The sequence below is a fragment of the Leucopleurus acutus genome, assembly GCF_964270905.1.
Source record: "Leucopleurus acutus genome assembly, chromosome: 2".
Lineage (NCBI taxonomy): Eukaryota > Metazoa > Chordata > Mammalia > Artiodactyla > Delphinidae > Leucopleurus > Leucopleurus acutus.
Window position 1 is genome coordinate 74,221,776 of NC_139143.1, and position 12,176 is coordinate 74,233,951.

Genomic DNA, 12,176 nt, shown 5'->3' on the forward strand with positions numbered 1-12,176 from the left:
AACCTAAAACCAACTTATTTTTAGCTTGTAAATAAACTTATAACCACTTTAACGTTCATTTTGATGTTCATTTTGATGTTTAGTTTTATTTCCCAATGCATGATCACATTTTCCCTCATATATCTGCATTAGAACCTTCTAGAAGACAGGAGTGCAGGGCAGTCTCTGGGCAGCCCCAGGGCCCCTTTTGAGGAAGTAAGAAGTCTTTCCTGACAGATGTTGCCAATGATGGTGTTGAAGGTACTCACTGACACCTGCTCCAGTTCTGCAGACAGTTTTCATTGTGTTGAACCAGCCAGGCAGGCAACTTGGCCAGCACAAGACAGAGATCTAACCATTAGAATAACAGACAAACCCAAAGATACAAATGGAGCCGTAGCTTGGTGATTGTCGTAGGGCCAATTAGATAGCTTGGTGATTGTCGTAAGGGCCCTTAGATACCAGCTTTGGTATCTAAGCTGTGCTCCATGCTCCATTTCCCCCAGAGGAAATTGCTCTTCTGATATTTTGAAGCCTTTTATGTGTAACATGTGTGTGTGGCCAAACAGCAAGCTTACATTTTCATCTTGAAATCATTGCGATTAATAAATTACAATGAAGCTGCAGTACAAGCTTCATTCCCAGGGGAACCTGTTGATGTTTATATTCCTACAAGTCAGCCAGAGCCTGAAGTCAAAAAGTTCAGCCTCCACTGGAATTCAAGGAGGTTTGTAGATGTGTGTCGGGGGTGGGCGGTGAGGAAGGGGGTGCAGTTGACTTTTAGAACACTCTTCCGGAATCCTTCTCTGTTCTCTGCGGCAGGCCTGCACCCACAGTGACTGCTCCTTGTTATTCTCCTACTCATCTATCTTACCATCGGACCCAGCATCAGCGGACTACACGTGCCACAGCAACACTCTTCTTCTTTGTTCCCTATGTTTCGAGGGAAAGAGCCTAGTAGGAAGCCATTCACTCTGCAGGTCTGCTTGCTGGGCAAACTGGGCAAACTGGGAAAGCAGCTATTTTGTGATGGTGTGGATGGAGTTAGCTGCTTAGCTTTGTCAGAGAACCATTTTTTAAGTTCTTTTAGAAATATCCATTATTTTTGTGGAAATACTAGAATTCACTATATAAAAGCCCTTAACCTAGGCAGTACAGCAAAGAGGTAGGAAGCTCTGCTCCTGAGTAAGACCAGCTTTTCTTTGATTCCAGGCTCTGCCACTTCAACCAGCTTTACCAATTTTTATAATCCCCCCAACCATCTTGTTTTCTCATCTGTAGGTCTCATCCATAGATAACATCTTACACACAATCATCACTCAAAATTCATAGCTATTAGTGTTATCATAGCTATCATCATCCTATTCATCACTATTATTACCAGGATTGATTGAAATCCCCTTATTAATTTACCATTTATTGATCATGATCTCTGTGCTACGTGTGGTCAAAGATGAAGGAAAACATGGAGCCTGAAATGAACGTACTTTATCTCCCTTCAACATAAGTGCAAAAATATTCACAGAAACAAGCAATTCCCAGACTATTTCAGGTTGGGGATAAAAAGAACATGATCATAATAACAAAAGCACCTATTTTGGCTTTGCCTCCACCACTTCTTTCCCAATTAAATCTTGGGGTTCTTGAGTGGTTTCTTGAGGGCTCATGAAATAGTTCTCTCAGCTAAGAGATATTCCCCATATTCTTTGGCTTCAATTTACCCTGCTGCTGTCTCCTTTATTTATTTTTTTTTTTTTGAAGATAATTATTATACTTCTGCTTTTCCTCATCATTTCCTATCCAGTTTTTTTAATTAATTTATTTATTTATTTTTGGCTGTGTTTGGTCTTCGTTTCTGTGCAAAGGCTTTCTCTGGTTGCGGTGAGCGGGGGCCACTCTTCATCGCGATGCGCGAGCCTCTCACTGTCGCGGCCTCTCTTGTTGCGGAGCACAGGCTACGGACGCGCAGGCTCAGCGGCCATGGCTCATGAGCCCAGTTGCTCCGCGGCATGTGGGACCTTCCCAGACCAGGGCTCGAACCCATGTCCCCTGCATCGGCAGGCGGACTCTCAACCACTGCGCCACAGGGAAGCCCTGCTGTCTCCTTTTGCTGCCATCCTCAGCAAAGCAAATTTGCATCTGTCTTTGGATGACCTTATGTACAAGTTTTTTGGGGGGCAAAGATTTTTTAAATGTTGGCTTGATCCTCTAAGCCAGCTTGTCCTCCCTAGTTTGACAGACTCCACCACTTTGAATTAATTGTCTTGCAACTGTCACTTCACATTTCACACATATTTATGTTTCTTGCCAGGACACGGCAAGGTTTTTTTGCCAATACCCCTTCCCATAAGTTCACTAATTCCAAAAGCTAGTGATGCACACCAGGGCATCCAAACTGCTGCCAAACCTAGGAGGCCACACCAGCATGATGCTTTGTCTTGCTTCTTCTCCATTCCAGCTGTCTTTGGCACGTAAGAGGTGCTTCACGGAATACGCTGAGGGACTGCTCAGCCTGATGTGTCCATTTCTTATTGCTACCTACTCCTAACCATAGCTCCAAGAGGAGGAAGTACTTTATGCTACATCTGATGATTTAGGCTACAAAATAGGCAGCCCTGTCATCTCAACATATCAGGGAGATCTTAGGGAAACAGCATTTTATTTTTCCTTTCTCTGTATTGCTTCTTCCTCCCCCAAGTAAGTCTTAGGAGAGCTGGAGAAAACAATAAGCAGACATCCTATTACTCTCAAAATAATCTAGGTGTATGTGCATATTTGTTTTCACTTCCTACTTATTCCAGGGAGAAAGACACTGGGTGTTCAGAGAACTCTATTAGTCAGCGATATGATACATTCAGCTGCAAGTAACAGAAAATCCCTCAGAGAGTGACTTGCACAAAGAAATGCTGTAGTTGCTGCATGGAACAAGAAGTGCAGGTGTAGGCAGTCTAGGGCTGGACAGTGGTTCAAGGACCCCTGGACCCTCCTATTCTTCAATCTCTGCCATCCTTACTGTGTGGTCTCACCTGTAAGGTCACAAGATGGCAGAAGCACTTCCAAGCATCATGACTACAATCGAGACCAAAAGAAGAGAAAAAGAGCAAAAAGATGTGTGAATGACTCTGTCCTTTTTAAAAGCTTTCCCAGAAACCTCATCTAGCAACTGCCACTTAACATCTCACTGAACAGAACAGGGTCTTGTGTTAATCTCCAATTTCAAGGAAATCTGAAGAAGATGAATCTTTTTTAATCAGGCTTCCTACAACCCAAATAAAGGCAGAGTTTTGTCATCAAAGAAGGAGAAACTGGATATCAGGTAGGTAATTAGCAGTGTCTGCCAAAAGTATAAGGTTTGATGTCGTCAAAAAATGTCATTGAAGACATTTGTAAAAGAAAATTTCAAGGTCTAATTTATAAGAAGAATCTTTGTTCTAGGTTGATGGCACTCTAGAAAAGCATACCAGGATGTTAACGAAGGACGTTTTCTTCAGCTGCAGCCCCCTAAGGCCAAGAGTGAAATGGTAGGTGTCAAGTACATCTTCATGGCCAGATGAGATTAGGGGCATTCTGTGCAGAACTGGAAGAGCCATGAACGGGTCCTCCATGCTTTAGCTGAACACACACCTCCAGCTGACACAAAAGGGCTCACCACAAGTCAAATGAAAGACCTATGAGAGAATCACCTGGGGGCTTGACTTGTGTCTCATGGAGGTCAAGAATTTTGTCTCATGGAGGTCAAGACTTGTGTCTCATGGAGGTCAAGGGACTGGTACCTGATTCTCCCCTGGGAATGACCCAAGACAAGAAACCATGTTCAGTCACAGCCTTAGGGCAGAGTAAAAAGAGGTAGCTGCCTCCAGAGTGAGATGCACTTCTCCCAAGAGCTGGGCAAAAGTGAATGTTTTTCAGGAACTAGGTGTAGAAAAGAAATACCCTGGGTTTCTTTGAAAATGGATTTCAACTAAGAAGAGCAGGGGTTCACCCTAAACTGTTGTCTTTCTTTATCTCTGCAGCAGCTGAGTCTTTATGAGTAGGGTGACCTTGCATCCTGATTGGCCTAGGACAATCCCATGGGACCAGTGCTGTCCCAGCATCCCAGCAATTCTACTGATAACGCCTCCTGTTCTCAAAAGTGTCTCACACTGGATGATAAATTACATGGTCACTTGGTAATGAGGGACTCTCACTAACATACAGAGCTGGATTACCAGCCTGCAGTTTCTCAAGATCCTAGTCTACGAGGACCCTAAAACATCACTGGGAAGGTACCTAGCAAAACTACTTTTGAGGGAAATTGTTTATGTGGTTAATAAGATGACTTCAAGGTGCCAATTAGGGAGTAGAGGGGTCACAGGTAGTAACAGCAGATGATTGCTAAACTGCTTTCTCAGGACGGTAACTCTGGGTAAATGAAGGAACTCATCTTGCAAACAGGATAGCTAGTTTGAACAGATTAGGGGAATAGAAGAAAGCATGAGAATGTTAGAAGTGGCTTTCTGACTGTATTCTCCAGGATAGAATTCCGTGCTAAATATACATTGAACAAATAGATAAGGAATATATCAGTTTAAAGTGGGGTCAAATAGCATGTCTTCTGTGGATTCTCATGTATTTTAGTTGAGCCTTGTCAATGCATCGTAGTTTTTGAAATCATAAATTATCAGGTGTTTTATTTCTCTACAACATCATTTGGGGGCTCATGAGGATCTGAATATGCCCACAGGGGGTTTCCTGTATATGAAATTCATCACTATGTGTACAGCAGGACCAAAACTTCGATAGCAAATCATCTTTTTGGAGGCAGACTCTGTCACAATTACATTTGCTATCCCTCCCAGAATGTGAAAAGGAAAAACAGAGGAGAAAAAAGGAGCCAGATACAGTACATGAGTAATACAGATGAACAATATCATGACAATAGAGCACTGTTGGAAAAATCTGAAGAAATAATTTCTTGAAACTAGCTTTCTTCACATTGTTGATAAAAATTTTGATCAGGACAGTGCTACTGGGTGTCACTCACAATTCCTTTGATATTGTGATAATTCATTAATATCATCTTTTGGACATGGTCATTCATGAAGTTTCTCACTCAGTGAGTTTCTCAACTCAAGCTCAACACACACCCCCGAAAAAGACACACCCCTATCCAACTGCAAAATCTGTCCTCTGTGATTAAAGTATATGTTAAAGTCTTGAGAATTAAAATTAATTAGTTAAAACCATGTATTAACAGACAGGAAGATTAATGAAAACTGAATGGAAGCTTCAAAATATGGTATAAGGATACACTGGACAAGTTCTTATTTCTCCTTGTCCACAGAGTATGATGAAAGAGTTTTTATTACATGCTATCTTAGTCCATTTGGGCTGCTATAATAGAATACTATAGAATGAATGGCTTATAAAAAACAAAAATTGGGGCTTCCCTGGTGGCACAGTGGTTGAGAGTCCGCCTGCCGATGCAGGGGACACGGGTTCTTGCCGCGGTCCGGGAAGATCCCACATGCTGCGGAGCAGCTGGGCCAGTGAGCCATGGCCGCTGAGCCTGTGCGTCCAGAGCCTGTGCTCCGCCACGGGAGAGGCCACAACAATGAGAGGCCTGCGTACCGCACAAAAAAAAAAAAAAAAAAAAAATTAATTTCTCACAGTCCTGGAAGCTGGGTAGTCCAAGATCAAGAAGCTGGGAGATTCATTGTCTGGTGAGGGGCAGCTTCCTGGTTCATAGACATCTTCTGGCTGTGTCCTCACCTGGTGGAAGTGAGGAGGGAGCTTTCTGGAGTCTCATTTAAGAGGGTACTTATCTCATTCATGAGGGCTCTACCCTCATGATCTCATCAGCTCCCAGAGGCCCCACTTCTAAATACCATCACACTGGGGGGGTTAGGATTTCAACATATGATTGGGGAGACACAAACATTCAGTCCATAACACCCACCCTGCTGAAATCCAACTAGACTAGGTTAACACCATTTCCCTAACGTTGTCATCTAATCATACTGTTAAAGAAATAAATGGGGCTGGTCTGGACCAGCAGGTTCTTTGTGAACCCAAGAGAGACTGAGCCCTTCGTTGTTACTACTACCACTTCTAAATGTCTACAAATTGTAGCATCTTGTTAAGGAACAGTGCCAGCCTTGTCAGGATTTATGAAATTCATCCTCTCTTTCTGTTTGGGAATCAAAATAGCATTTGCCCATTTAAACTTCTGGCATCTCTCTGATTTACCGTGATTCTGCAAAGATCACACATTTCAATAAAACTTGACAGATATAAATGCTTACTAGATGTCAATCAGTGTGGTGAGATCTCTTACATACATTGTCTCCTATATGTAAAAATTAATGGACCCAGTCTAATTGTAACATGTGTGAACAAGAAATGCTAATTTTTAACATTTTTAAACCAACATCATAGAATTTGTTCTCTATTTTTCTACAAAACTCAGTTGTCCTCAAGTTCTCTTGTCTGCCTAGTCACATTACACCTGTAATATCCTAAAGGTCGTCATCCAAGTCCCTGTTCCGCTGACCTCTGGAAGCCCTGTGCGTTTTGCAAGTCCTGAGGATTCCAAGGGGAGTTTACTTAATCCTGTTGTCATTTGTCACCACTGAAAACAGTTTTTCTGGGCTTTTCAAGATGCTTCTCTAGATCACTCTGATGCTTCTCACTTCCACGCTCCATGGTTTGAGCAAATCCTCTCTTTATTCCCCAAACAGAGCTGACACTAGGCTATTTTAGTCAATAGACTGGATTCAGCCTTTGAGATGACACAATCGCTGGGCCACCTCACCACTGTGAAATACGATGGGTATAGTAGGGTGTAAGGTGAAGAGAAGGAAATCCTTTTATTTCAAATCCCTCTATTTTTGCCCCCAGACCCTGTTGTGGGAGACCCCAAACCACACAGCCACCCTGGTCTCCCATTTTGATTTTTGTGGGTACCAGAGCCCTGCATCTGTAAAGGGAAATTGGGACAAGATGAGATGGCATGGATTGATGACCAAGAATAAGAGCAATGCAGGATATAAGAGGATGTTTCAAGCCGCACAAATGAGTTGTATATTGATTCCACAGATACTGCCGTTTTTTGAAGCATCTGTTGTGTTCCCTCTTTGGAGTTGTTTATTTAGAAACTAAATATCTTCAGTGGAGCAAACTCCCATGCCTTCATGGTGATTTTAATTTCTGAAAACAGGCAAAAGGTGTTTGGAACTAAGTCTGACAATTAAGGTGAGTAATGTGTTTCTGGGTCAAAAACCAGATGTGACAATGTTGCAATGATACTGATGTTTTCTGTACCTGGGGAAATAGCTGTTAAGGATATTCCCAGAGAGGCGTTTACAAAGATGTTTGAGCAATTGCAGTGTGAGTATTTTGAAGCCCGACACGCAGCGGGGAAATGTGGTATCGTGACTAGAACCTAGCCTTTGTTGGTTAAATCTAGGGCTAAAGCTACACTCTGCCACTTACTCTGTCAATTTGGAAACATCGTTTGGCCATTTTCCATTTCATATCCCTCAGCTGCAATAAGTGAATAGCATCTGCCTTGAAAGAATTGTTGTGAGGGTTCTTATGCCAGATGAGCGGGCCATGGAGCTCAGGAAGTAATATTCCTATTTTCACTCTTTCAGTGGGCAAAGCTAAGGCACTTGAAAGCCCTTGCCTGTTTCCAATCTCCAGGTATATATTTTAGAACCAGTGAAAAAGATCATGTCTCTGTTAAAACATTCTGGCCCTCAATTTGCTGCCTCCATGTTTCAACGTATACAGGAGTCAATTTTGAGTGTGCAGGAGGCAAATATATTGCATGGATAAAGTATAATTTTATACAATCTGAATACTCATACATGGTGACTCTGTTGGGATAATCCTTCCTACTCAAGGTCCAGTAAAATGGCATATACTGTTCACCACTTTGCTGCCTTCATTGCTGAGGAGTCCAGGCTGAGCTGGCATAGTAACAGAATGCAGAGCAAACTATATAAATATTTACTGAGCTGAAATTTTCTTTTATTGAATATATTTGTATACACACACACACACACGCACACGCACACACACACACACACACACACACTACATGGAGAAAGAGAAAGTGAAAAAACTGGGAGAGACATCCAGTCTGGAAATCCTAGTTTGGGACAATGGAAATAATAATGAAGAGATATATAGAAACACAGTTTCCCATGGTAACGGCCTTTATTGGAGAAATTTTGTCAGCAACTGGGTATACTTATTATTAAAACTGATTTAAATAATGATAGCAATATTTATGAAGCTGCTTAGCACTGTACTAAATGCTATAGCCACATTATCACAGTTGCTTTGGTTTAGTATAAAAGTCAGTACCCACTAGTCACATATTTGAGAATGAATTTTTACGGATGTAAATACAGATTATATAGAGGTATCAATTTGCAATTAAAAGACATCAGCTTTCCAAAAATGTGCAGGTAGTGTGGATTTCTTGGCACATCCTCTGGAGTGGGGAATAGGCCAGGCCAACACGGTGGAGACTGTTAGATCCCAGGGGGAGCAAGAGAGGTCGTGAGGGCAAGGAGACAGCCTACTATTCTAAAGCAAATCATTTATTGTTCAATTGCTGGTGATTTTACAGAAGAGATGAGCCCTGCAGCAAGGGTGGCCACGTTTCACCAGCAGGCAGAGTTATGGGGTCAGTCTGAATTCCATAAAGCTTCTGAGGCTTGTGAAAGGCACTACATGGGCCTCAATAAACAACAATGATCAGGTTAACCTCTTGCTTCCGAGATGCTCCTAACTTTCTGTTTATGGCAGGACCTGATTCTGAGCGTGGTGAAGAGCATCCTGCGCTGATGCTGCCCTTTACAAAGCAAATGCATTGTGACAAAAGGACAGAAGATAATCTCAAAATCTAAGTCCACTTGATGAGTATGAATACTGAACTTCAGTGTGAAGGTATTTTACATTACCGCCATCCTCTTTAAGCCAAACCAAGAGAAAGCAGTCCTCGGCAGAGCTTTTATTTTGTTTAAAGTTCCTCTGATGGGCTTCTGCTCTCAGTAGTTATAGAACAAAGTGGTGGCATGATATGTGGGGGCAGTGGGGCAGGAGTTGAACACACCTGTGTTTGCAGCCATAATGAGAGCTTGGAGGTAACAAGGGGGGTGATTTGGATAATAATTAATAACCTGAGTTCCAGGTGCCACTGGAGCAGCATGCAAATTCTACGACCCTGCAGTGGTACCTCTTGAAGAAGAAGGTGCTTTATTGCCCCTGTCAGGCGTTCCCTTCTCAGCCGTGATTCCTCTCAGCCTTGGTGGTTTGCATACTGCAGCTAAACATTAGGTAGTAATGAATGACAACCCAGCCACTCTGAACGCTGCAGTGAGAAGCTGCCGTAATTGGTTCCCCCATCACCATCATCCCGTACCCCTCTGCAGAGGAGAGGAGGCTGTTGATGCCCTTTGACAAAATGCGAAGGGCAGGGCTTCCCTGGTGGCGCAGTGGTTGAGAGTCCGCCTGCCGATGCAGGGGACACGGGTTCGTGCCCCGGTCCGGGAGGATTCCACATGCCGCGGAGCGGCTGGGCCCGTGAGCCATGGCCGCTGAGCCTGCGCGTCCGGAGCCTGTGCTCCACAACGGGAGAGGCCACAAGAGTGAGAGGCCCGCGTACCGCAAAATAAAAAAAAAAAAAAATGCGAAGGTCATGGGGACCCACTAAATACTCTGAGGGCCCAGAGGTGATTGTGCCAACCCCACATTTACACTCTTCCTAAAGATACAAAGACCACCGGCCCGACGTAGGAAATATATAGCTCTTCCCGTCACACTCTGGGAAATGCCTGACTCTAAGGGGACGACATAAACGCTGGAATTCTTGATATGTGTGCCTGCTTTCTGGGCCTCTTCCCCCTACTGTGTCTGGGTTCAGATTGCAAAAATGTAGGAATGAGAAGATCCACAAGAAAGATCGAAGGAATTGAACATTAATTTGGATTTTGTTTTCTCTAAGCTAATCTAAGGTTTTCATTGTTATTGTTGTTTTCAATGTCAGTCTGAGTGTCCAGACCTCAGCTCTAATTTAACTTTGCCACTAAATCTATGACCCTGAACAGGCTAGATACCATTCTGAATTGCAAATAGCAATGATATGAGCCATAAGTACTGAAAATGAAACAAAAAAGTAATTTTTTGTTTTCTAGAAAACACTTGGTGCTTACAGATATACCACATAGTTATGTTGCTCATCTTTTAATTGTAGGTACTGGAAATTTGGCTGAGATTATCATTGGGTATCCCATTGTTCCATATAGCTGTTTGAATCACATATAGAATAGTTATTTAACTTGGTAATTCATAAGTATAATGATTTGAGAATGAATAAATTAATATCATGAGATAAGAACAATATACAGTTTACTGGATGGTGAGCAGTTCAGCCAGATCATTAAAAGCAAAAGCTTTTAATGAAAGACTATAAGGCACAATGATTTCTATGGTGGAAATTAATAGGAAAGTCATAATTAAGACAATGGTCACAAAAGATCATTCAGCCAAGATGTGAAAAGCAGAGAAAGAGGTTGTATCATAGGGTTGGAGAATGAGCCAGGGTTAAAATCATTTAGGACTTGTGGTAGAGGCTGGTAGTAGTCTCTTCCCTTATAGGACAAGCTAGGTTGTTTTTTTTGTTTTTTGGGGTTTTTTTGGAGGTTGGAAATGTACTCAGATAAAATATCATCTTTCTTAGCCTCCTCTGACTATAGATATAGACATGTGATTAGGTTCTGCCCAAGGAGACATAGCAGAACTTGGCTGAGAACCTCCAGAAAAGTTCCTTCAAAGAGGGGATAAAGAACTGGAGGGGGCGCTTTTGCATCTTTTCTTTTTGTTTCTTCCCATTTGAAAAATAAATAGCTGTAAGTTCTGTTATGTTATGATCATGGGGCTACATTGAAGATGGAAGCCAAGGTTAAGAATGGCAGACTAACACCATCAGATGACCCAGGGTACCTCATGACTTTGTGGAACCACCAAACCAACACTAGATGAATGTTTTTCATAGTTCTTTTACATGAAAGAATAAACCTTTGATTTGTTTAAATACCTTAGTTGGATATCTATTTTAGAAGCTGAACACTATACCTGAGAGACACAGACATCAGAAAAAAGGGGGGCTTTTATTTTATTTTCACTGTAATGAGAAGTCGAGAGGGATTTTTAAACACATGAATGACAAAATCCAATTCACATATTTAAAAAGCAAATTGACTGTTATGTGGAGAATGAATTGAAGGGGAAGAAACAAGGAAAAACAAAGGGGTCAGTTAGAAATATTTGGCTTTAGTTCAAGTGAGAAATCAATACAGCTTTGAGTTTTGTGGTGCCAAGAGAAATGGGGAGAATAAACATTTTGGAGGTTGGAACTATAGGGGGTAATGAAAGACTTGATGAGAGGTGAGAAAGAAGCAGGTATTACCAATAAATCTCAGGTTTTTTTTCTTTTTTTCATCTGTTGTTTAAAACTACAGGAATGGATAAAACCACTTTAGTTGAGAATGTGAAAAAAGAAAAGAAAAGGAGAAAAGAGTTATGCAAAACTCTTAACATTTGGAGGTAAAGTAAAAAAAGCCATCAGTGAAAACTGAGATAGAGATGTCTGAGAGGTAAGAGAAAAAAGGAGTGTGGGGTTATAGAACTCAAGCAGTGGTGCCAAATGCTACTGAGGATTCAAGTAAGATGAGACTCAAAAAAATATTAATCAATATGGAAACATGGTGGCCAATATGATGTTAACAAAGCAGCTGAATGGTAGATAAGGAAACCAGATTGAATCAGTTGAAGAGTGAAGGAGAGGAAATGCCAAAACAATTCTGATAAACTCTCTCACTAAAAACAACTAGAATAACTGGAACACACTCACACAGATACACATATTTACCTGCTTGAGTTATTATAAACATAACAAGGTTCCAGCTAATTGTGGGGCCAAGGTCCAGAAGAAGGCAAGCCAAAGAGTTGAGCAAAGCATTTGAGGACATTTTCCCTTAGCAGCATCTCCTTTTCCCAGAAGAGGCAACTGAAAGAGGACAGGAAGACAAAATCAGAGTCCTGGGACTACCAGTAAGGAGTACCCTAATCACTATCCCTCCCTCTGGGCTCAAACATCAAAAAGCTACAAAGTAGGAGTAACAGTGATTCAGAATTCAGTAGGT